Genomic DNA, 27,485 nt, shown 5'->3' with positions numbered 1-27,485 from the left:
GTTAGTCCGATTGACTTGAAAATTGGTATGCAGTGTCTTGGTCCAAGGTGCCATGTATATATATGAGGACATTGGTGTATCTCGAAAAACATGGCCGCCATCGGCCAATGAAGTTTGAGCACCTATTAGACAAGGTTAACGGAGGCCAATCGGAACGAAACTCGATGGGCATATTCGACTCATGGCCCTAGAGGTCTGTAAGAATTTTGAAAGAAATCGGCCACTAGTTGGCGCTAACGAGTTTAATGGCTCTGTAATCACGTAGTGTTACACTTATTGTCACAAAATGCATATCATTTGATAGATCTGCTCATGCTGAACAACTTTGCCTCAAGAAGCATTGCTGTCAATCAAACCGTTCATTAAATATTCATAATTATGTTAAAAACCTACTTTTGCGAACTAGTCGCTGGTTTTTCGCCCGATCGGAACCAAACAAGTCTAGAACAATTCTATGGACTCTCTAGATAAATAATTATCAAAAAAAAGTTGAACTTTAGCATTTTTCACATGGGTATATTGGGTCATAAAGAAAATGGGCGTGGCAAAATGCACTCAAAAGCCTATAAATCCTAAACGAAAACTCAGAACTTCACGAAAATTGGTGAGCATATGTGACATATCATTCTAAACAAGCATGCAAAGTTTCATGTAGATCGGACCATAGGTGGCGCTATAACTGTTAAAAAGCTTTATAAACCATATATTTCCTATGGTGAATTGCCTGTATTGGCTGTAAATGGTGTTTTGGTGTAATGGTGTAAATGTTCATATAGTAATATTCAAAACCAGTGCATTGCAATTCTCTGGACTCTCCAGATCAATAATTATCAGAAAAAGTATAACTTCTTCATTTGGATGGCCATAATAGGGTCAGTTCAATATGTAGTCTTGACCAAGTGTCCACAAAAGCCTATATCTCTTAAATGACCTTAAAAACAAGTCAGAATAAGCATGACAAATTTCAGACAGATCGGACAAAATTTGCCTCTATAACAGTTAATAAAAAAGGTGAAAATGAATAACATTGGCATAAGCCAATAAGTGGTATTTTACTGCCCCCTGCTGCCATTTCATCATACTACTCCATAATAGTGTTCTATAATTCATATTTAGACTTTATAAAATCATTATTTTAACATTTACAATCACATTTTGTCAAAATTCATCTATTGGAGTATTACAATATTATTACTATTGACAATATTCACTTCTTAATGTGACTATTGAGTCACATTAAGAAGTGAATACTGAAACTGGAAGTAAAACGGCTATTTAAGCCACGCCCCCGAATACAAATTCACTCATAACTCGAAAACAGAAAGTCGTTGCGCACTCAAATTTTGATGGTAAGGTCCTCTCCGGGCTCTTGATCGAAACGTGTCGTCGCGGGCCTCAGGAGCGCGCCCCCCGCGTCCGCGGGACCCCCGATTTTGAACGGCCATAACTCCCGACCCAGACCACCCCGAACCTTGTGTGAGAGCTCGTTGGAAAGGGCCCGTCCTTGGCTAGCTTCGATTCAAATGTGGTGTAATTTGCCCTCGGGATTCCAGGGATAAAAGCCCCCAAATATTTGCATTTGAACAGTCTTAACTCCCAGCCCCAATCGCCCAAAAACACCTTGATGGTCTCATTCAACAGGGCTCCTCAAGCACTATATATGCTCTGAGTTTCAGAATTTTTCGCCTTCCGGTTCCCGAGATATAAGTGAAAAACCAAATTCCCATTCATTAATTCATTCAATCACTTCAACTGTAAGATGGAAGCTGTAATACCACTGTCCACTAGAGGGAGCAGCAGGATTACAGATTACCTTTTTATTCACTTTCAGTATTGGAAAACAAACAAATGCTTTAAAAAGAAATCTTTTTTATTATGATGTACTGCTATAGGGCTGTAGCTATCGATTATTTTAGTAATCGAGTATTCTATTCAAGTAATCGGATAAAAAAATGTGGTAAAAAATAGATTCAAGTTAACAACAGCCTTTAAAATGACTTAAAATACAAATATATAATAACAAGCAATAATGATTGGTTCAAGTAAAGTATCAAAGTAAGTAATTATATGGGTTTTATTGAACAACACTGTTAAAATATACCCATGTAAAATAAATGGTATAAACTAATAGAGATAACTTATGTTCATGAATAACAAATGCCTGCAGAGGGCACCAGCGGCCTGGTTGTTGTTACACTAAGCCTGGCATTATCAAATCCTTGTTTATTGGCCAAACAACATTAAATTCAAATGTCAACTTAACCTTTAATATTTGGCCACTTCTGTACGATAGAAGTGCTACAGCCACTGTAATTTCTTTAACAAGAACATGTGCACATCAAAACATGCAAACTCAGAGCGAGAGTTTAAACTTTTATTTTGAAATCGCGATGTTTAAACTTTTATTTTGAAATCGCGATGAACAGCAGTTTGAGAAACCCAGATGTGCTCCACAAATGATAACAGTGCAACTATGAAACACAAACTGCGTCCGACTTGCGTTCCCATATTTGCACGTTATTGGAAACCTAAACAAACAGCACTGCAGAGACTGAGTTTGCTTGGAGCAGCGTTTACTTCGGACGGAGCTGAGGTAATTTTAACATGTAGGCTAATCTGCACTCATGTGATTGAAGCGTCTTCTCTGTGAAAAAAACAAACAAACAAAAAACAGAGGATATATTTATTTAACTGAATCACAGCCTTTGTGATTTCACAATGGCACTATGCTATATTATGACTGTAAATGGTGGGCTCCAGACTGCGACTAATTGGTCGCATTTTGCGACCATTTTTCCTGCCGGTGCGACCAAATATTTATTTAGGTCGCGCTGGCGCGACCACAACGTTGCCGAGCAGCGAATCCAAACAAAATGAAAGCGGAACGAAAATGCGCTAACTTACTCCTTTATGCTTCACAGACCGTTTATTAGTTCGAATCAATAATAGACAGCGCAGCCCATAGATATAATATATAAACGCGTTTATATATGATATCTATGGCGCAGCCTATATGAGCGCAGCAGCCCGAACTTGCCAGTCGCGGGCCGATCTCGATCACGCGACACTGTTACTAGGAGATCCAGACTCTGGAGATCCAGTGAAGAAATCCATTGAATTCGCCTCAGAATTAATAACATAATCAGATATCAGATCAAACAGCGCTGATGTGGAAACCAGGAGAAACACTGGGCTTTCAGACCACAAATCAGCGACATTCACCATGGATTTAATGTAGTAACTGTAACCATAATGTGACAGAAATAGTCAAACGCTTACAAGTACTAACTGTTAGGCTACTCATCTTTTTCCAGCACTTCAAAACTATCATATATAAATGTTATTTTTAATGTGATGACCAACACATTTTTTTTGTTCATCCTTCAAAAATGGTCTTATTTAAACTCTTATTTATACACTTATTTAAAAATAATAAAATAAATAAATTACCATTGTAAACAGTAGGATGCTTATTGGCTATTTTCACTCCCTAATATAATTTATTTCACTCGGTTTGCTTTTTAATTAATATTAAGACATTATGAATGATAATAATTAAAGTTAATTTCATCTACACCCTAAACTAAGCTTAGTGCTTTATTGTCAGTCCCAGTGCTACCAGATATTTTTTTGTAAAACTCAGTGTCTGCGGTGCCGCTGCCCTCAGATGTTAGTCTGGTGCCTGTGAACTTAAAATAAAACTGCACATTGTAATATCTGTACATTAAGTCTATTTATTATTAAATAATAAATAAATAATTTGTCAGTAGTTATTTTGGGGGAAATTTGAATAATTGCATTGCAAGTTGATTTAAGGTGTGCCCCTAAATTTTCTGCTTGTGCTCCTAAAATTTTCAGTCAGGGGCTACAGCGCTCCTAGTAAAAAAAGTTAGTCTGGAGCCCTGTTTAAATATCGTGTTGTCCTAGAAAACTGTAATTCTGCGGTTGTTGGATTCTCGTCTGTGGAATGCACCACTTTCAGTATTTTGCCAATTAAATCGAGTACTTGACTATAATCGAGGAATCTTTACAGCCCTATACTGGTAACATAGTTTTATATTATTAGATCACAAAGAAATGCCTATTTTTATACAATTAAATATATTTTCTCAATAACACATCCAAAAAACATATTTGTGTTTGTGTGTGTGTGTGTGTGTGTGTAAGCATGCATTATTGAGTTAACATGGAAAGACTGGTTTGATTTAGTGCAGAAAACTGGTGCAAATCATGAAGTTTAAAGTGAAAGTGAGCCAATAAGTGGTCTTCTACTGGCTTCTGCTGGCCATTCTACTTATTAATGAAGTCTTTTCACATGTGCTTTTGGATTCATTCATATTTAGAGTAGACCCTAAAAAAAATCACTTGTATAACAATAACTATTATAACACAATCATATTTTGTCAGTGTTTATCACTTCATCTGCACTGACACTTCACATAATTGCTAGTAATGTGGTAAATCATGGTAAATCACGCTAGAAACATGGTAAGTCATAGTAAATAATAGTAGAATGTGGTGTATCAAGGTAAATCATGTAAGAATCCTAGTAAATCATTCTAGAACGTGGTATATCATGCTAGAACATGGTAAATCATGATAAACTATGCTAGAACAGGGTAAATCATGGTAAACCATGATAAATCATGATGAACTATGGTAAATCATTTTAGAATGTGGTATATCATGGTAAATCATGCTAGAACATGATCTTTTCCATCTATGATGTCAGTGGTTACATGCTTGCTAAATAAAACTTAATAACTTTTTATGCTTTTGTGCTTTAAGGCCTTAATTGCTTGAACCCCGATAAATGCTGCTTGCAGCTTTAATTATTATTATTATTATTCTGCCGTAAAACGCATCGTGCAGCCCAAACCGTAAGAGCTGGAACTTTGAAACTTTGCCAGATGGTAGTACAAAAATCGAGGAAAGGTTCAGAGATTATGACCCCGATTGGCCCATAGGTGGCGCTATAACAACCAAAAGCGCGAAACTGCTCATAACTCCTAGACCGTATGTCGTAGACTCAAGTGTCTTATATCATTGGAAAGCTGGACGCCTGACGAACAAAACGTATATCTCCGATTTCATTTCCGCCATGATAGATTTTCCGCCATTTTGAATTTTGTCAAAAACCTACTTTTGCGAACTAGTCCCTGGTTTTTTACCCGATTGGTACCAAACCAGTGCAGAAATGTTCTCTGGAGACTGAATATCAATAATTATCGAAAAAAAGTTGAAATTTCGATTCACGGTCGCTAAGGGGCGCCAAAACGTACGTTGTGGGAGGGGCCTATTTTATTAAAATGGCTATAACTCCCGAAGTAAATGAGGTATCTTCACCAAACTTGGTACACATGTGTATGAGTTCAATCTGGGGTCACAGTAAAAAAATCGCGACGATTGGCCTCATGGTGGCGCTATAACATGAAAAAAACATAAATCAGGCTATAACCACCTGACCGTTAGTCCGATTGACTTGAAAATTGGTATGCAGTGTCTTGGTCCAAGGTGCCATGTATGTGTATGAGGACATTGGCGTATCTCAAAAAACATGGCCGCCATCGGCCAATGAAGTTTGAGCACCTATTAGACAAGGTTAACGGAGGCCGATCGAAACGAAACTCAATGGGCATGTTCGGCTCATGGCCCTAGAGGTCTGTAAGAATTTTAAAAGAAATCGGCCACTAGTTGGCGCTAACGAGTTTTACGGCTCTGTAATCACGTGGTGTTACAAATATCCACACAATATGCATATCATTTGATAGATCTCCTCATCCTGAACAACTTTGCCTCAAGAACCATTGCTGTCAATCAAACTGTTCATTAATTATTCATGAATATGTTAAAAACCTACTTTTGCGAACTAGTCCTAGGTTTTTTGCCCGATCGCAACCAGACCAGTCTAGGACAATTCTCTGGACTCTCTAGATCAATAATTATCAAAAAAAAGTTGAACTTTTGCATTTGGATGGCTGTAATAGGGTCATTTATAAAATGGGTGTGGCAAAATACACTAAAAACCCTATAAATCCTAAATGAAAACTCATAACTTCACAAAAGTTGGTGAGCATATGTGACATAATATCATTAACAAGCATGCAACATTTTATGGAGATCGGACCAAAGGTGGCGCTATAACAGTTAAAAGGCTTTTAAACCATATATTTCCTATGGCAAACTGCCTGTATTGGCTGTAAATGGTCTTTTCCATGTCTGATCATATAATTTTCATATCATAATGTTAAAAACTATCGCATAACCATTCTCTGGACTCACTAGAACAATAGTTGTCAGAAAAAGTTGAACTTCTTCATTTGGATAGCTATAATAGGTTCACTTCAAAATGTGGCCTTTACCAAGTGTCCCCGAAAGCCTATATCTCTTTAATCAATGCTCAGACCTTCTTAAAAACAAGTCAGAACGTGTGAAATATCACCCTGAACAAGGATGAAAAATTTCAGACAGATCGGACAAAATTTGCCTCTGTAACAGTTAAAAAGGTGAAAATGATATGAATTAATGGCATATTAAGCCAATAAGTGGTATTTTACTGCCCCCTGCTGTTTAAAATAGTCATTTTGTCATATTGTTCTATAATTTATATTTAGACTTTATAAAATCCCTATTTTAACATTTACAATTACATTTACTCAAAATCCATCTGTTAAAGTATTAGTATTGACAGTTTGATCACATCATATATTTCAAATATCTGTATCTACAACATAATGTGTGTGTGTAGTCTTAGGTTTCTAAATAAATTCTGAATAATCTGATTAATAGCTTACAAAGACTTTGTGAAATGTTTATAGACCATTGAAATATATTTTCATAATGACATATCCCAATAGCATTGAAAAAACAACAACATTTGTCTTTGTGTGTGTGTGTGTGTGTGTGTGTGTGTGTGTGTGTGTAAACATGCATTATGGAGTTAAAATGGAAAAACTGGTTTGCTTTAGTACAGAAAAATGGTGAAAATCATGAAGTTTAAAGTGAAAGTGAGCCAATAAGTGGTCTTCTAGTGCCCTCTGCTGGCCATTCTACTTATTAATTAAATATTTCCACATGTGCTTGCATTTATACTTGAATACACACTAAAAAATCACTTATATAGCAATAACTATTATAACACAATCATATTTTGTCAGTGTTAATCACTTTATTTGCACTGACACTTCAAATAATTGCTAGTAATGTGATAAATCAGGCTAGAAACATGGTAAATCAAAGTAAATAATACTAGATTGTCGTTTATCTCCTGGTAAATAATACTAGAACGTGGTATATCATGGTAAATCATGGTTAACTATGCTGTGTGTGTATGTGTGTGTGTGTGTGTGTGTGTGTGTGTAAGCATGCATTGAGTTAACATGGAAAAACTGGTTTGCTTTAGTGCAGAAAACTGGTTTAAAGTGAAAGTGAGCCAATAAGTGGTCTTCTAGTGCCCTCTGCTGGCCATTCTACTTAATAATGAAATATTTTACATGTGCTTTTGCATTCATACTTGGACACACACTAAAAATCACGTATATAACTAACTATTATAACACAATAATATTTTGTCAGTGTTCATCACCTCATTTGCACTGACACTTCACATAATTGCTAGTAATGTGGTTAATCATGCTAGAAACATTGTAAATCATAGTAAATAATACTGAAATGAGGTGTATCAAGGTAAATCATGCTAGAATCCTAATAAATCATTCTGGAACATGGTATATGATAGTAAATCATGCTAGAATCATATTAAATAATTCTTGAATGTGGCAAATCGTTGTGGGAGGAGCCTATTTTACTCAAATGGCTATAACTCAAGAAGTAAATGAGATATCTTCACCAAAATCAGTACACATGTGTATGGGTTCAATTTGAGGTCACAATAAACAATTTTATGGAGATCGGACCATAGGTGGCGCTATAACTGTTAAAAAGCTTTAAAACCATATATATCCCATGGCAATTTGCCTGTATTGGCTGTAAATGGTCTTTTCCATCTATTATGTCAGTGTTTACATGCTTGCTAAATAAATCTTAATGACTTTTGATGCTTTTGTGCTTAAATGCCTTAAAGGCCTTAACTGCTTGAACCCCGATAAATGCTGCTTGCAGCTTTAATTATTATTATTATTATTATTATTATTATTATTCCGCCGTAAAACGCATCGTGCAGCCCAAACCGTAAGAGCTGGAACTTTGAAACTTTGACAGATGGTAGTACAAAAATCGAGGAAAGGTTCAGAGATTATGACCCCGATTGGCCCATAGGTGGCGCTATAACAACCAAAAGCGCGAAACTGCTCATAACTCCTAGACCGTATGTCGTAGACTCAAGTGTCTTATATCATTGGAAAGCTGGACGCCTGACGAACAAAACGTATATCTCCGATTTCATTTCCGCCATGATAGATTTTCCGCCATTTTGAATTTTGTCAAAAATCTACTTTTGCGAACTAGTCCCTGGTTTTTTGCCCGATTGGAACCAAACTAGTGCAGAAATGTTCTCTGGAGACTGAATATCAATAATTATCGAAAAAAAGTGGAAATTTCGATTCACGGTCGCTAAGGGGCGCCAAAACGTACGTTGTGGGAGGGGCCTATTTTACTAAAATGGCTATAACTCCCGATGTAAATGAGGTATCTTCACCAAACTTGGTACACATGTGTATGAGCTTACTCTGGGGTCACAGTAAAAAAATCGCGACGATTGGCCTCATGGTGGCGCTATAAAATGAAAAAAACATAAAACAGGCTATAACCACCTGACCGTTAGTCCGATTGACTTGAAAATTGGTATGCAGTGTCTTGGTCCAAGGTGCCATGTATGTGTATGAGGACATTGGCGTATCTCAAAAAACATGGCCGCCATCGGCCAACGAAGTTTGAGCACCTATTAGACAAGGTTAACGGAGGCCGATCGGAACGAAACTCAATGGGCATGTTCGGCTCATGGCCCTAAAGGTCTGTAAGAATTTTGAAAGAAATCGGCCACTAGTTGGCGCTAACGAGTTTTACGGCTCTGTAATCACGTGGTGTTACAAATATCCACACAATATGCATATCATTTGATAGATCTCCTCATCCTGAACAACTTTGCCTCAAGAACCATTGCTGTCAATCAAACTGTTCATTAATTATTCATTAATATGTTAAAAACCTACTTTTGCGAACTAGTCCTAGGTTTTTCGCCCGATCGGAACCAGACCAGTCTAGGACAATTCTCTGGACTCTCTAGATCAATAATTATCAAAAAAAAGTTGAACTTTTGCATTTGGATGGCTGTAATAGGGTCATTCATAAAATGGGCGTGTCAAAATACATTAAAAAGCCTATAAATCCTAAATAAAAACTCAGAACTTCACAAAAATTGGTCAGCATATGTGACATAACATCATTAACAAGCATGAAAAATTCTATGGAGATCGGACGATAGGTGGCGCTATAACTGTTAAAAAGCTTTAAAATCATATATTTCCTATGGTAAACTGCCTGTATTGGCTGTAAATGGTCTTTTCCATCTCTGATCATATAATTTTCATATCATAATGTTCAAAACTAGTGCAATACAATTCTCTGGACTCACTAGATCAATAATTGTCAGAAAAAGTTGAACTACTTCATTTGGATAGCTATAATAGGTTCACTTCAAAATCTGGCCTTTACCAAGTGTCCCCGAAAGCCTATATCTCTTTAATCAATGCTCAGACCTTCTTAAAAACAAGTCAGAACGTGTGAAATATCACCCTGAACAAGCATGAAAATTTTCAGACAGATCGGACAAAATTTGCCTCTATAACAGTTAAAAAGGTGAAAATGATATGAATTAATGGCATGTTAAGCCAATAAGTGGTATTTTACTGCCCCCTGCTGTTTAAAATAGTCATTTTCTCATATTGGTATTGGTATCAGCCATGGTAAATCATGATAAATGATGGTGTGTGTGTGTGTGTGTGTGTGTGTGTGTGTGTGTGTGTGTGTGTGTGTGTGTGTGTGTGTGTGGTACAAATATAACAAAGGTTTTATTTTCCAACATGAAAACAAACATAACAGAGTGCTAGTGCACAAACAATAACCGACAATGATAATAGATGAGAGGGGAACTTAAATACACAGATCAAGACAAGGACAACAGGTGACGGTTATGATGATGAGGAGCAGGTGATGATGAGGAGGGTGATGAGGAGCAGGTGCAGGTGATGACGACAGATGGTGAATGTGATGAAGACAGAAAGTGAATGTGATGAAGGTGAATGTGACACCAATATCACTGAAACATTTGTGTGTGTGTGTGTGTGTGTGTGTGTGTGTAGCATTATTGTGTGTAGCATATGTAGCAAGTATGCATTATTGAGTTAACATGGAAACACTGGTTTGCTTTAGTGCAGAAAACTGGTCAAAATCATGAGGTTTAAAGTGAAAGTGAGCCAATAAGTGGTCTTCTACTGCCCTCTGCTGGCCATTCTACTTATTAATTAAATTTTTCCACATGTGCTTGCATTTATACTTGAATACACACTAAAAATCACTTATATAGCAATAACTATTATAACACAATCATATTTTGTCAGTGTTAATCACTTTATTTGCACTGACACTTCAAATAATTGCTAGTAATGTGGTAAATCATGGTAAATCATGGTTAACTATGCTGTGTGTGTGTGTGTGTGTGTGTGTGTGTGTGTGTGTGTGTGTGTGTGTGTGTGTGTGTGTGTGTGTGTGTGTGTGTGTGTGTGTGTGTGTGTGTGTAAGCATGCATTGAGTTAACATGGATAAACTGGTTTGCTTTAGTGCAGAAAACTGGTTTAAAGTGAAAGTGAGCCAATAAGTGGTCTTCTACTGCCCTCTGCTGGCCATTCTACTTATTAATGAAATATTTCAACATGTGCTTGCATTCATACTTGAATACACACTAAAAAAATCACTTATATAGCAATAACTATTATAACACAATCATATTTTGTCAGTGTTAATCACTTTATTTGCACTGACACTTCAAATAATTGCTAGTAATGTGATAAATCAGGCTAGAAACATGGTAAATCAAAGTAAATAATACTAGATTGTCGTTTATCTCCTGGTAAATAATACTAGAACGTGGTATATCATGGTAAATCATGGTTAACTATGCTGTGTGTGTATGTGTGTGTGTGTGTGTGTGTGTGTGTGTGCGTGTGTGTGTGTGTGTGTGTGTGTGTGTGTGTGTGTAAGCATGCATTGAGTTAACATGGAAAAACTGGTTTGCTTTAGTGCAGAAAACTGGTTTAAAGTGAAAGTGAGCCAATAAGTGGTCTTCTAGTGCCCTCTGCTGGCCATTCTACTTAATAATGAAATATTTTACATGTGCTTTTGCATTCATACTTGGACACACACTAAAAATCACGTATATAACTAACTATTATAACACAATAATATTTTGTCAGTGTTCATCACCTCATTTGCACTGACACTTCACATAATTGCTAGTAATGTGGTTAATCATGCTAGAAACATTGTAAATCATAGTAAATAATACTGAAATGAGGTGTATCAAGGTAAATCATGCTAGAATCCTAATAAATCATTCTGGAACATGGTATATGATAGTAAATCATGCTAGAATCATATTAAATAATTCTAGAATGTGGCAAATCGTTGTGGGAGGAGCCTATTTTACTCAAATGGCTATAACTCAAGAAGTAAATGAGATATCTTCACCAAACTCAGTACACATGTGTATGGGTTCAATTTGAGGTCACAGTAAACAATTTTATGGAGATCGGACCATAGGTGGCGCTATAACTGTTAAAAAGCTTTAAAACCATATATATCCCATGGCAAATTGCCTGTATTGGCTGTGAATGGTCTTTTCCATCTATTATGTCAGTGGTTACATGCTTGCTAAATAAAACTAATAACTTTTGATGCTTTTGTGCTTAAAGGCCTTAAAGGCCTTAACTGCTTGAACCCCGATAAATGCTGCTTGCAGCTTTAATTAGGGGTTCAAGCATGAAATGCTGAAACCCTATTGTAATTGTAAGGATTCGTAAAACGCATCGTGCAGGACAAACCGTAAGGCCTAGAGACTTGAAACCTGGCCAGATGGTAGGCCTCAATTTGGGGACAACCTATCAGAGTATGACCCCGATTGGCCCATAGGTGGCGCTACAGCAACCAAAAGTTCAAAATCGCTCATAACTCTTAGACCGTTTGTCCCAGAATCAAGTGTCTTATATCGTTGGAATCCTTGGCTCAAGGCGGACAAAATGGCTGTCTCCGATTTGGATGTAGGCAGGGAAAAATTTCTGCTATGTCGAATTTTGTCCAAAACCTACTTTTGCGAACTAGTCCCTGGTTTTTCGCCCGATCGGAACCAAACCAGTCTAGGACAATTCTCTGGACTCTCTAGATCAATAATTATCGAAAAAAAGTTGAACTTTGGCATTTGGGTGGCTGTAACAGGGTCATTTAGAAAAGGGGCGTGGCAAAATACACTAAAAAGCCTATAAATCCCAAATGAAAACTCAGAACTTCACCAAAATTGATGAGCATATGTGTCCGAACATGGTGAGGAAGCATGCAGAGTTTCATGGAGATCGGACCATAGGTGGCGCTATAACTGGCAAAAAGCCTTCATTCTTATTAGGGGTTCAAGCATGAAATGCTGAAACCCTATTGTAATTGTAAGGATTCGTAAAACGCATCGTGCAGGACAAACCGTAAGGCCTAGAGACTTGAAACCTGGCCAGATGGTAGGCCTCAATTTGGGGACAACCTATCAGAGTATGACCCCGATTGGCCCATAGGTGGCGCTACAGCAACCAAAAGTTCAAAATCGCTCATAACTCTTAGACCGTTTGTCCCAGAATCAAGTGTCTTATATCGTTGGAATCCTTGGCTCAAGGCGGACAAAATGGCTGTCTCCGATTTGGATGTAGGCAGGGAAAAATTTCTGCTATGTCGAATTTTGTCCAAAACCTACTTTTGCGAACTAGTCCCTGGTTTTTCGCCCGATCGGAACCAAACCAGTCTAGGACAATTCTCTGGACTCTCTAGATCAATAATTATCGAAAAAAAGTTGAACTTTGGCATTTGGGTGGCTGTAACAGGGTCATTTAGAAAAGGGGCGTGGCAAAATACACTAAAAAGCCTATAAATCCCAAATGAAAACTCAGAACTTCACCAAAATTGATGAGCATATGTGTCCGAACATGGTGAGGAAGCATGCAGAGTTTCATGGAGATCGGACCATAGGTGGCGCTATAACTGGCAAAAAGCCTTCATTCTTATTAGGGGTTCAAGCATGAAATGCTGAAACCCTATTGTAATTGTAAGGATTCGTAAAACGCATCGTGCAGGACAAACCGTAAGGCCTAGAGACTTGAAACCTGGCCAGATGGTAGGCCTCAATTTGGGGACAACCTATCAGAGTATGACCCCGATTGGCCCATAGGTGGCGCTACAGCAACCAAAAGTTCAAAATCGCTCATAACTCTTAGACCGTTTGTCCCAGAATCAAGTGTCTTATATCGTTGGAATCCTTGGCTCAAGGCGGACAAAATGGCTGTCTCCGATTTGCTCGCCCTTCAGGCGCCAATTTCGAGTAAATTGCATTTTTTTGAAAAACCTATTTTTGCAAACTTCTCCTAGGTTTTTGGCCCGATCGGAACCAAACCACTGCAAGAATGTTCTCTGGAGTCTGACAATCAATAATCATCCAAAAAATTCTAAATTTCAATTAACGGTCGATAAGGGGAACCAAAATATTTGATGGCACCAGGGCCACTTTTACTAAAACGGTTATAAATTGTGAACGGAAAGGAATTTTTTTGCTAAACTTGGGATACATCTTCCGGACCTCAACCTGAGATCACTTGAAAAAAATCGCAACAATTGGCCACTTGGTGGCACTATAAAACAGTTATAACTTGTGAACGGAAAGAGATATTTTCACAAAACTTGGGACACATGTTCATGAGCTCATTCTGAGGTCATGTGAAAAAAAATCATGACAATTGGCCACTTGGTGGCACTATAAAATGGTTATAACTTGTGAGCGGAAAGAGATATTTTCGCTAAACTTGGGACACATGTTCATAAGCTCAATCTGAGTTGGCATGAAAAAAATCGTGACAATTGGCCACTTGGTTGCGCTATAACAGTGAAAAAAATCATGAAAATAGCTATAAGCGCACCCAACTGTTAGTCTACTGAAAATTGGCACGCAGTGTCTTTGTCCAGGGTGCCATAATAGTCTATGAGAACATTGGTGTATCTAAAAAAACTCAGTATACGTCATTGGCACAATGCCTTGAAGGAGCCTTAGAAGTTTCAAGCCAGTGTTTTTTCACAGTAGTGACCTCCTAAGACTCCTGAATCCTTGCCGAGTCCAACAATACCAAACATGCCAGGTTTCGCCTTATGGTTTTTGTAAGTGTCATTTAGAGCTTTAAAAAATTGTTTATCTTCAAAGCCGTTAGTCCGATCGAGACAACAACAAAAAAACAAAGGAAATTTGAAAACATAGGTAAATAGCTAAACAATAACGCCAAAATGTTAAACTTATGATAGGAACTGACAAAAAAAATTCACCCATGGATCATTTTGATGCTCTCACATGTTTGAAACGAACAATGATGGATTGTGATGAAATTTGTTTTGAATTGGGAGTGGCGAATCCCCGTCCATACTGTCATTGACCATTCGCAAAGACCCGCCCACTTTACTTACTGTTGCTATGTCTGACAAGCGACGCCACTCTCACGCCACACCAAGTTCTCACGCAGTGAAAAATACATTGCAGATCAGAGAGGAGACTGCGTGCTGACAGACAAGTACTTTTGATATGAAACAAATGGCGCTTTTCCACTACACAGTACCAGCTCGCCTCGGCTCGACTCGACTCGGCTTTGTTTGGTTTTCCACTGTGTAAAAGTTGTGCCTGTACCTGCTTCCAGGTACTTTTTTTCGTACCACCTCCGGTAAGGTTCTAAGCAAGCTGAGGCGATACTAAAATGTGACGTGAAAACACGGCAGACTGCTGATTGGTCAGAGAGAATCGTCACTATTCACGCGCCAGACGGAGTATCCTGAATAAAAAACAGCAAAAACAAAAACATCCAAAAACAGCATACACTTGATTTCCTCCATTGTCCTGTGTGTGTGGCAGCGGATGTATCTCGCGTAGAAGATTAAGTCACGGCAGTTTCCTGCGGCGTCGCTATGACGACCAGGTACTATTGTGGAGGTACTATCTGCAATGGAAAACGGAGCGAAAAGCAAGCCGAGTCGAGTTGAGCTGGTACTGGTAATGGAAAAGCGCCAAAAGTCTCACCTTTCAAATGTAGTCATTTTTTAGAGACATTTAAACAATAAATACCGTTTTGTGACTCTTTAATGTGTCTGACAGATCGCTGTAGACTCAAGGCTCAGTTAAAGCTGCTCGTGAACCGATCATCTCTTCCTTCTAGTTAATTTATAGCATTAAAATAAACATGAATGAACATAAAAGGAATGTTGTTTTAAAGTGCTAAGACGTCAGTACACTTTGTTTTTCAAATTTAAATCCTCCAAAGTTAATCTACTAACTCTCCTGACTGCTTTGTGGGACAAAATGGAGGATTATGATTAGTCAGATCGCCTGTCAATCAAACTCCCTGCGAAGGGTCAATTGAGAATGCCCGTGCGCACAATCCTGATCTAATCGACAACTTTGCAGTTGCACATAGGAAAGCCTGGAAAATCCCGCTATAATGTAAGAAAGCATCTTTTTTACGTATTTGGACCTAGGCCTAACAATGTGTTATGGTGCGCTGTCACCAGTGTTTTTTTATTGTTTTTTTTTGGTGAGCGTAGGCTCCTCCTGATTTTGTTAGTCATCTCATCTCTTATATGCTGTGTATGATCATATCCTGCCCTATTCATGGTAGCCTACTCGCGGACATTGCGTCATCAATGTCATCAATTGCGTCATCAAGGGGCCCGCCTTGATAATCCTACTTAAGGGCCGGTGTTGGCTCGTTACGCCACTGAATATAATTGTCTAAACTCCTTATCAAAATGACATATTTACAACAAATTTGACACATATATATATATAGGCACACTTTGAGTACTACTAATAAAAGTGGTGGAGATCAGGCAAGACTGTAAGAAGACTCAGGCAAAAAGGTGCTATAACTAAAATATATAAAATAAAATAAAATATATACTGTAAAAACGCTTTAAAACCATAGATTTCCTATGGCAAACTGCATGTATTGGCTGTAAATTGACTTTTTCATCTATGATGGCAGTTGTTAAATGCTTGCTAAATAAAACGTAATGTCTTTTGATGCTTGTGTGATTAAAGGCCTTAAAGGCCTTAACTGCTTGAACCCCGATAAATGCTGCTTGCAGCTTTAATTAGGGGTTCAAGCACGAAGTGCTGAACACCTATTGTAATTGTACTGATTTTTATTATTATTATTATTATTATTCTTCTCCGCTAAAACGCATCGTGCAGCCCAAACCGTAAGTGCTGGAGACTTGAAACTTTGTCAGATGGTAGTACAAAAATCGAGGAAAGGTTCAGAGAGTATGACCCCGATTGGCCTATAGGTGGCGCTATAGCAACCAAAAGCGCGAAACTGCTCATAACTCCTAGACCGTATGTCGTAGACTCAAGTGTCTTATATCATTGGAAAGCTGGACGCCTGACGAACAAAACGTTTATCTCCGATTTCATTTCCGTCATGATAGATTTTCCGCCATTTTGAATTTTGTCAAAAATCTACTTTTGCGAACTAGTCCGTGGTTTTTCGTCCGATCGGAACCAAACCAGTGCAGAAATGTTCTCTGGAGTCTGAAGATCAATAATTATCGAAATAACGTCGATATTTCAATTCAAAGTCGCTAGGGGGCTCAAAATGAACGTTGTGGGAGGAGCCTATTTTACTAAAATGGCTATAACTCAAAAAGTAAATGAGATAGCTTCACCAAACTGGGTACACATATGTAGGATTTCAATCTGGGGTCACAGTAACAAAATAGCGACGATTGAACACTAGGTGGCGCTATAACATGAAAAAAACATGAAAAGGGCTATAACCACCTGACCGTTAGTCTGATTGACTTGAAAATTGGTATGCAGTGTCTTGGTCCAAGGTGCCATGTATGTCTATGAGGACATTGACGTATCTCAAAAAACATGGCCGCCATTGGCCAATGAAGTCGAGCACCTATTAGACAAGGTTAACGGAGGCCGATCGGAACGAAACTCGATGGGCATGTTCGACTCATGGCCCTAGAGGTCTGTAAAAATTTTGAAAGAAATCGGCCACTAGTTGGCGCTAACGAGTTTTATGGCTCTGTAATCACATGGTGTTACACTTATTGTCACAAAATGCATATCATTTGATAGATCTGCTCATGCTGAACAACTTTGCCTCTATAACCATTGCTGTCAATCAAACCGTTCATTAAATATTCGCAAACATGTTAAAAACCTACTTTTGCGAACTAGTCCTAGGTTTTTCGCCCGATCTGAACCAGACCAGTCTAGGACAATTCTCTGGACTCTCTAGATCAATAATTATCAAAAAAAAGTTGAACTTTTGCATTTGAGTGGCTGTAATAGGGTCATTTATAAAATGGGCGTTGCAAAATACACTCAAAAGCCTATAAATCCTAAATGAAAACTCAGAACTTCACAAAAATTGGTCAGCATATGTGACATATCATCATTAACAAGCATGCAAAAATTTTTGGAGATCGGACCAAATGTGGCGCTATAACAGTTAAAAGGCTTTAAAACCATATGTTTCCTATGGTAAACTGCCTGTATTGGCTGTAAATGGTCTGATCTGTAAAATGGTCTGTAAATCTCTGATCATATAATTTTCATATCATAATGTTCAAAACTAGTGCAATACAATTCTCTGTACTCACTAGATCAATAATTGTCAGAAAAAGTTGAACTACTTCATTTGGTTAGCTATAATAGGTTCACTTCAAAATGTGGCCTTTACCAAGTGTCCCCGAAAGCCTATATCTCTTTAATAAAAACAAGTCAGAACTTAAGAAGTTCTGCTCTTAAGAAGCATGAAAAATTTCAGACAGATCGGACAAAATTTGCCTCTATAACAGTTAAAAAGGTAAAAATGATATAACATGGCATATTAAGTCAATAAGTGGTATTGTACTGCCCCCTGCTGTCATTTCATCATACTACTCCCTAATATTGTTATATAATTCATATTTAGACTTTATAAAATCATTATTTTAACATTTACAATCACATTTTGTCAAAACTCATCTATTGAAGTATTACTATTGACAATTCTGTCAAATTAAGGAATGGAATCCTGAAACGAAAGTAAAAACGGAGGCCGCCATTTAGGCCACGCCCCCCCCAGTACAAATTCACTCATAACTCGAAAACGGAAAGATGCTGCACGCTCAAATTTTGATGGTAAGGACCTCTCTTGATCGAAACGTATCGTCGCGGGCCTCGGGCCTTCCAGAGATAAAAGCCCTGAAATATATGCCTTTGAACGATCAGAACTCCCGGTCCCAATCGCCCAAAAACACCGCGATGGTCTCATTCAACAAGACTCCTCAAGCACTATCTATGCTCTGAGTTTCAGAATTTTTCGCCTTTTGGTTCCGGAGATATAAGTGATAAACCAAATTCCCATTCATTCATTCATTAATTCAATCAATCACTTCAACTGTTGCACCACTAGAAACACACCACTGTTGTCCACTGGAGGGAGCAGCAGGATTACACATGATCTTTTTATTCGCTTTCAGTATTGGGAAACAAACAAATGCTTTAAAAAGCAATCTTTTTTATTATGATGTTTTTTATTTTATTATGATATTTGTATATATTTTATTTTTTAATTTTTTATTATGATTATTATGAAGTTTTATATTATTAGATAAAGAAATGCCTATAGACAATTAAATATTATTATTATTATTATTATTACGGACTGGTAATACAGATCACAAAGAAATATGTGAAATGGTTAGACCATTAAAAGATATTTTCACAATATCACATCCTAAAAACATGGAAAACATATTTATCTTTGTGTGTGTGTGTGTGTGTGTGTGTGTGTGTGTGTGTGTGGATGTGTGTGTGGATGTGTTTGTGTTTGTGTGTGTCTGTGTGTGTAAGCATGCTTAATGGAAAGAACATGGAGAAACTGCTTTGTTTTACTGGTGGATAAAAAAGTCTTTCAAATGAAAGTGAGTCAATTAGTGGTCTTCTACTGCCCTCTGCAGGACATTCTACTTAATAAAATATTTTCACCTGTGCTTTTGCATTAATTTTTGTATAAAGTATATAATTACTTGCATGAAAATCACCTATTATAACACAATCATGTTTTGTCAAAGTTTATCACTTCATTTGTACTGAGCTCTCAGTTTGAACAATTCTGCCCCTCAATCTGAAAATGGTGTTATACAGAGGAGATTTGCAATTATCATTTTGTTACCTATCTTTTATTTTAAATATCTACATCTACAACAAAATGTGTGTGCATGTGTGTGTTCAAGCATGGTTAGTGTATTAAGTATTATTGTTTAAGTATTATTGTTTTCATTTACATTTTAACCACCAGATGAAGACCACTCATTGGTTCATTCTGCTCACTAAAATATTATTTTTCATTTTTTTTCCATTTGAAATATTGTTTAAACTTAATAAAATCATTAAAATAACATTTCAAATCATATTTTGTCTGTTTATAAATCCCACAGACTCACATTGGCTGCAATACTAATGTTTTTGTAAGACACAGACCTGATAGTCTAATCTGTGTGTATTGTGCATATATTATTGATATTATTACTATTGCAAATCATGTTATTGTAACTCATATCTTAATAGAATATTATTTGTAATTTTAATTCTTTATTTCTTAATTGATTTTTTTATGATTACTACAGATATTATCACCAAAGATATCAACTACACCTTCACTTTTAGTATTGATACGCTGCACACACAGCACAATCACACACTCACTAATGCATTCAAATAAATGTAATCTTAATGTGCTACTTTATTTGTACATGATTAGAGTGAACAGAAATCTAAGACTATTTTTCTTCTTTTGTTAAAGCCATTTCAGACTACAAGTAAGCATTATATTACTAATCATCTATTTTAAAGGTGCCATACAATTGAAAACTGTATTTATCTTGGCATAGTTGAATGATAAGAGTTCTGGACATGGAACTGACATACCGTGAGCCTCAAACACCATTGTTTCCTCCTTCATGTGTAAATCTCCTGTTTGCAAAAGACCGCTGAAAAATGAGTGAATCCCAGCATAACACTGACTGTGACGTTGGAGTCAGGATCATTAATATTTATACCCCCCAAATTTGCATATACCAGCCCATGTTCTAGGCCAGGCAGTGTTAACGTGGACCTGCACAGCTGAATCATCAGAAGATCTGCAGGTATTGTGAAGAAGCAAGCAAGGACAATAGTGAAAATGGCAGATCATGGATATAAATGTTATGTTCGAGGCTGTGCTGCAGATTTGAGAACTTTTCATTCCCTTCCCACAAAACTGTCAACAGGCATGGTTGATGTTTACAACAGGATACCTCACCATTTTAATTCAAAGCTGTTAGTTTGCTCTGCCCATTTTACCACAGACAGTTTTTCTAACCTGGGAGTGGGACAATATCAAGCAGGTTTCGCTCATTGTTTGATACTGAAGAAGGGGGCAGTTCCAACTAATGTTATATTTCCATTACAACCCCTACCGCAAGCAGAAAGTAACATTAGTGATTTTATCCACTACTTGACTGTTGAAGACATTTCTGTTTCAGAGATATCAGAGAACAATTTAAAATATATCAATGCATTCTACAGCACCTTTAAAATAATTATTTAAAATGGAGATCAGGCCATATAATCACAAAAACAGGAAAAGGGCTATAACCACCTGACCATTAGTTCGATTGACTTTAAAATTGGCATGCAGTGTCTTGGTCCAAGGTGCCATGTATGTCTATGCCGCCATCGGTTTTTAGCCTGATCGGAAATATACCAGTGCAGTACAATTTTCTGGAAGCTCTAGATCAATAATTATATAAAAAACTTAAACTTTACCCATTGGGTAGCCATAACAGGATCATTTAGAAAATGGTTATGGCAAAAAACACTCAAAAGCCTGTAAATCCTAAACAAAAACTCAGACAACTCACTAAACTGCCTTATGTGCTTAAAGACCCTAAATGCTTGAACCCCGCTAAATGCTGCTTGCAGCTTTAATTAGGGGTTCAAGCACGAAGTGCTGAACACCTATTGTAATTGTACTGATTTTTAGGGGTTCAAGCACGAAGTGCTGAAACCCTATTGTAATTGTCCTGATTTTTAGGGGTTCAAGCACGAAGTGCTGAAACCCTATTGTAATTGCCCTGATTTTTATTATTATTATTATTCTTCCCTAAAACGCATCGTGCAGCCAAAACCGTAAGGCCTAGAGACGTGATACTTGGTCAAATGGTAGTAGTATTGCTCGCTACTCAGATACACAGACTTAGCCAAATCGGCCCATAGGTGGCGCTACAGCGACCAAAAGTGCGAAACTGCTCATAACTCCTAGACTGTATGTCGTAGACTCAAGTGTCTTATATCAATGTAATCAAGACCTCATGGCAAACAAAACGTATATCTCCGATTTCATTTCCGGTATGCAAATTTTTCCGCCATTTTGAATTTTGTCAAAAACCTACTTTTGCGAACTAGTCCGTGGTTTTTTGTCCGATCGGAACCAAACCAGTGCAGAAATGTTCTCTGGAGTCTGACTATCAATAATTATCGAAAAAAAGTTAAAATTTCGATTCACGGTCGCTAAGGGGCGCCAAAACGTACGTTGTGGGAGGGGCCTATTTTACTAAAATGGCTATAACTCCAGAAGTAAATGAGTTATCTTTACCAAACTCGGTACACCTATGTAAGAAGTCAATATGAGGTCACAGTAAAAAAAACCGCGGCGATTGGCCACATGGTGGCGCTATAACATGAAAAAAACATAAAACAGGCTATAACCACCTGACCGTTAGTCCGATTGACTTGAAAATTGGTATGCAGTGTCTTGCTCCAAGGTGCCATGTATGTCTATGAGGACATTGGCGTATCTCAAAAAACATGGCCGCCATTGGCCAATGAAGTTTGAGCACCTATTAGACAAGGTTATCGGAGGCTGATCAGAACGAAACTCGATGGGCATGTTCGACTCATGGCCCTAGAGGTCTGTAAGAATTTTAAAAGAAATCGGCCACTAGTTGGCGCTAACGAGTTTTATGGCTCTGTAATCACGTGGTGTTACACTTATCGTCACAAAATGCATATCATTTGATAGAGCTGCTCATTATGAACAACTTTGCCTCTAGAACCATTGCTGTCAATCAAATAGTTCATTAAATATTCATGAATATGTTAAAAACCTACTTTTGCGAACTAGTCCCTGGTTTTTCGCCCGATCGGAACCAGACCAGTGTAGGACAGTTCTATGGACTCTCTAGATCAATAATTATCGAAAAAAAGTGGAACTTTTGCATTTGCCTGGCTGTAGCAGGGTAATTTAGGAAAGGGGTGGGACAAAAAAATCACTCAAAAGTGAATTTGAAATTTTGCATTTTGCGCATGGCTATAATAGGGTCATAAAGAAAATGGGTGTGGCAAAATGCACTTAAAAGCCTATAAATCATAAATGAAAAATCAGAACTTCACAAAAATTGGTGGCAATATGTGACTTAACATCATTAACAAGCATGCACAATTTTATGGAGATCGGACCATAGGTGGCGCTATAATTGTTAAAAAGCTTGAAAACCATATATTTCCTATGGTACATTGCCTGTATTGACTGTAAATGCTCTTTTCCATCTATGATCATATAATTTTCATATAATAATGTTCAAAACTAGTGCAGTACAATTCTCTGGACTCGCTAGATCAGTAATTATCAGAAAAAGTTGAACTACTTCATTTGGATGGCTATAATAGGGTCACTTCAAAATGTGGCCTTTACCAAGTGTCCCCGAAAGCCTATATCTCTTTAATGAATGTTTAAACCTTCTTAAAAACAAGTCAGAACATGTGAAATATCACTCTGAACATGCATGAAAATTTTCAGACAGATCGGACAAAATTTGCCTCTATAACAGTTAAAAAGGTGAAAATGATATGAATATAATGGCATATTAAGCCAATAAGTGGTATTTTACTGCCCCCTGCTGTTAAAAATAGTCATTTTGTCATATTGTTCTATAATTTATATTTAGACTTTATAAAATCACTATTTTAACATTTACAAATACATTTAGTCAAAATCCATCTGTTAAAGTATTAGTATTGACAGTTTGATCACATCATATATTTCAAATGTCTGTATCTACAACATAATGTGTGTGTGTGTAGTCTTAGGTTTCTGAATAAATTCTGAATCATCTGATTAATAGCTTACAAAGACTTTGTGAAAATGTTTATAGACCATTCAAATATATTTTCATAATGACATATCCCAATAGCATTTAAAAAACAACAACATTTGTCTTTGTGTGTGTGTGTGTGTGTGTGTGTGTGTGTGTGTGTGTGTGTGTGTAAACATGCATTATGGAGTTAAAATGGAAAAACTGGTTTGTTTTAGTGCAGAAAAATGGTGAAAATCAAGAAGTTTAAAGTGAAAGTGTGCAAATATGTAGTCTTCTACTGCTCTCTGCTGGCCATTCTACTTATTAATGAAGTCTACTCACATATGCTTTTACATTCATTAGACACTAAAAATCACTTATATAACAATAAGACACTAAAAAATCACTTATATAACAATTACTATTGTAGCACAATCATGCTAGAATCATAGTAAATAATACTAGAATGTGGTAAATTGTTGTGGGAGGAGCCTATTTTACTAAAATGGCTATAAGTCAAGAAGTAAATGAGATATCTTCACCAAACTCAGTACACATGTGTATGGGTTCAATTTGAGGTCACAGTAAACAATTTTATGGAGATCGGACGATAGGTGGCGCTATAACTGTTAAAAAGCTTTAAAACCATATATTTCCTATGGTACATTGCCTGTATTGGCTGTAAATGGTCTTTTTCATCTATTATGTCAGTGGTTAGATGCTTGCTAAATAAAACTAAGAACTTTTGATGCTTTTGTGCTTAAAGGCCTTAACTGCTTGAACCCCGATAAATGCTGCTTGCAGCTTTAATTATTATTATTATTCTCCTGTAAAACGCATCGTGCAGCCCAAACCGTAAGTGCTGGAGACTTGAAACTTTGCCAGATGGTAGTACAAAAATCGAGGAGAGGTTATCAAATTATGACCCCGATTGGCCAATAGGTGGCGCTATAGTAAGCAAAAGTATGAAATCGCTAATAACTCCTTGACGGTTTGTCGTAGACTCAAGTGTCTTATATCACTGTAATCCTTGGCTCAAGACGGACAAAACGTATATCTCCGATTTCATTTCCGGTATGCAAATTTTTCCGCCATTTTGAATTTTGTCAAAAACCTACTTTTGCGAAGTAGTCTGTGGTTTTTCGCCCGATCGGAACGAAACAAGTGCAGAAATGTTCTTTAGAGTCTGACTATCAATAATTATCGAAAAAAAGTGGAAATTTCCATTCACGGTTGCTAGGAGACGCAAAATTATCGTTGTGGGAGGAGCCTATTTTACTACAATGGTTATAACTCGAGAAGTAAATGAGCTGCCTTCACCAATCTAGATACACATATGTAGGAGGTCAGTCTGGGGTCACACTAAAAAAATTGCGTTGATTGGCCACATGGTGGCGCTATAACATTAAAAAAACATATAAACACCTGACTGTTTGTCCGAATGACTTGAAATTTGGTATGCAGCGTCTTGGTCCAAGGTGCCATGTATGTCTAAAAGGATATTGGCGTATCTCAAAAAACATGGCCGCTATCAGCCAATGAAGTTTGACCACCTATTAGACAAGGTTAATGGAGTCCGATCGGAACGAAACTCAGTGGGCATGTTTGGCTCAAGGCCATAGAGGTCTGTAAGAATTTTGAAAGAAATCGGCCACTAGTTGGCGTTAACGAGTTTTAAGGCTCTGTAATCACGTGGTGTTACAAATTTCATCAGAAAATGCATATCATTTGATAGATCTCCTCATGCTGAACAACTTTGCCTCTAGAACTATTGCTGTCAATCAAACCGTTCATTAAATATTTGCGAACATGTTAAAAACCTACTTTTGCGAACTAGTCCCTGGTTTTTCGCCCGATCGGAACCAAACCAGTCTAGGACAATTCTCTGGACTCTCTAGATCAATAATTATCGAAAAAAAGTTGAACTGTTACATTTGGGTGGCTGTAACAGGGTCATTTAGAAAAGGGGCGTGACAAAATACACTCAAAAGCCTATAAATCCTAAACGAAAACTCAGAACTTCACAATAATTGGTGAGCATATGTGTCATAACATCATTAACAAGCATGCAAAATTTCATGGAGATCGGACTATAGGTGGTGTTAAAAAAAAAACTGTTAAAAAGCTTTGACAACCATATATTTCCTATGGTAAATTGCCTATATTGGCTGTGAATGGGTTTTTCCATCCATGATCATATAATGTTCATATTATAATGTTCAAAACCAGTGCAGTACAATTCTCTGAACTCTCTAGATCAATAATTATCAGAAAAAGTTTAACTTCTTCATTTGGGTGGCTATAATAGGGTCACTTCAAAATGTAGCCTTGACCAATGTCCCCGAAAGCCTATATTTCTATATTTCAGAACATGTACTCTGAACAAGCATGAACAATTTCAGACAGATCAATTTAAATTTACCTCTATAACAGTTAAAAAAGGTGATTTTATATGAATATGACATATTAAGCCAATAAGTGGTATTTTACTGCCCCCTGCTGTCATTTCATCATACTACTCCCTAATATTGTAATATAATTCATATTTAGACTTTATAAAATCATTATTTTAACATTTACAATCACATTTTGTCAAAATTCATCTATTGGAAATTTGGAATATTACTATGACAGCTGAGTCACAAACAGAAAGTAAAACAACATTTAAGCCACGCCCCCGAATACAAATTCACTCATAACTCGAAAATGGAAAGACAGTGCGCGCTCAAAATTTGATGGTAATGTCCTCTCCGGGCTTTTGATCGAAATCTATCGTCGCGGGACTCGGGACGCGGATCGCTAATCCGTGAGACCCCCGACTTGGAACGGCTGTAACTCCCGACCTAGACCACCTATATCCTTGTGGGAGAGCTTGTTGGAAAGGGCCCGTCCTCATCTAGCTTCGATTCGAGTATGATGCGATTTGGCCTAGGCATTTTCGAGATATGAGCCCAAAAATATATGCATTTCAACAGAAATTACTCCCGGCCCCAATAACCTAGCAACACTGGGATTGTCCTCGAACACTATCTAAGTTCCAAGTTTCAGATTTTTCACTTTCTCCTTCCCGAGAAATAAGTGAAAAACCAAATTTCCATTCATTCATTTCAATTGTATATGTAGGCTGTAATACGTAGCTTGTTTTCACTGTGTTTACAAGACTGAACCACATGTTAGATGTGAAATATAAAGCCTATCATGATCATTTTGCTAACAATGAACCATGGATTTGTTTAGTTTATAATACGTTGCATTTTTAACTTAAACAAATACAACATATAACATTCAAAACTTGTCGGCTTAGATTGCATTTGAAGAAAAAAAAACACAACAGTTTTCTGTAGCCTTGTGCAAACTTATTCAATAGAATTAAACTTCTAGAATGTTCTTTCCAGTGCAAAACAATATATTTTTTATTTAATCATACAACAGGAGGTGTATTGCAAATATATTTATGTAATTATACTTCCATTATAGTTAACTTTCTTTCCAGTGCAAAACAATAATACATAAAAAATAGCTAATAAAGAAAATCTAAAATATTGCACTCAAATATTGCATTCAAGTAGGCTAACACCTGTATGGAAAATCTCACAGAATAAATAAACCTCCAGACTAAGCACATTATTTTTTCCATGTGTATTTTTTTTTATTTCTTTACAATGTTAGGCTAAACCTGTACTATCTCTTATAATATAATCACTTTCTTATCAACTATATTTGAGATTTAAAAATCCACATGATTACATAGCCTACCATAGCCTCTGGAGACGTCTGACGGACAAGGAACCTTGACATCGCTCGGACAATTGGCATTGTATTTATTGTCCCTCACGCATTCCAGCCACGGGTAGTCATTTTCCCATTCAATTCTATATTTTTGTGCTATTTTCTTTTTCGCCGGCTGCTCGGAGGTAGTCATTTTTACATTTCCCGCTGTTGTCACTTGTCGTCATCGTTGCATTGTGAGTCACGTTGCATCGATACGTGACTCACAATGACTGAAACGACCAATTAAAAGGGCATTCTCTGATGATGTTCCAAGATGTTAAAAACGCTACGGTACGCTT

The sequence above is a fragment of the Abramis brama genome (assembly GCF_963993115.1).
Source record: "Abramis brama genome assembly, chromosome: 2".
Taxonomy (NCBI): domain Eukaryota; kingdom Metazoa; phylum Chordata; class Actinopteri; order Cypriniformes; family Leuciscidae; genus Abramis; species Abramis brama.
This window is presented reverse-complemented; position numbering follows the sequence as displayed.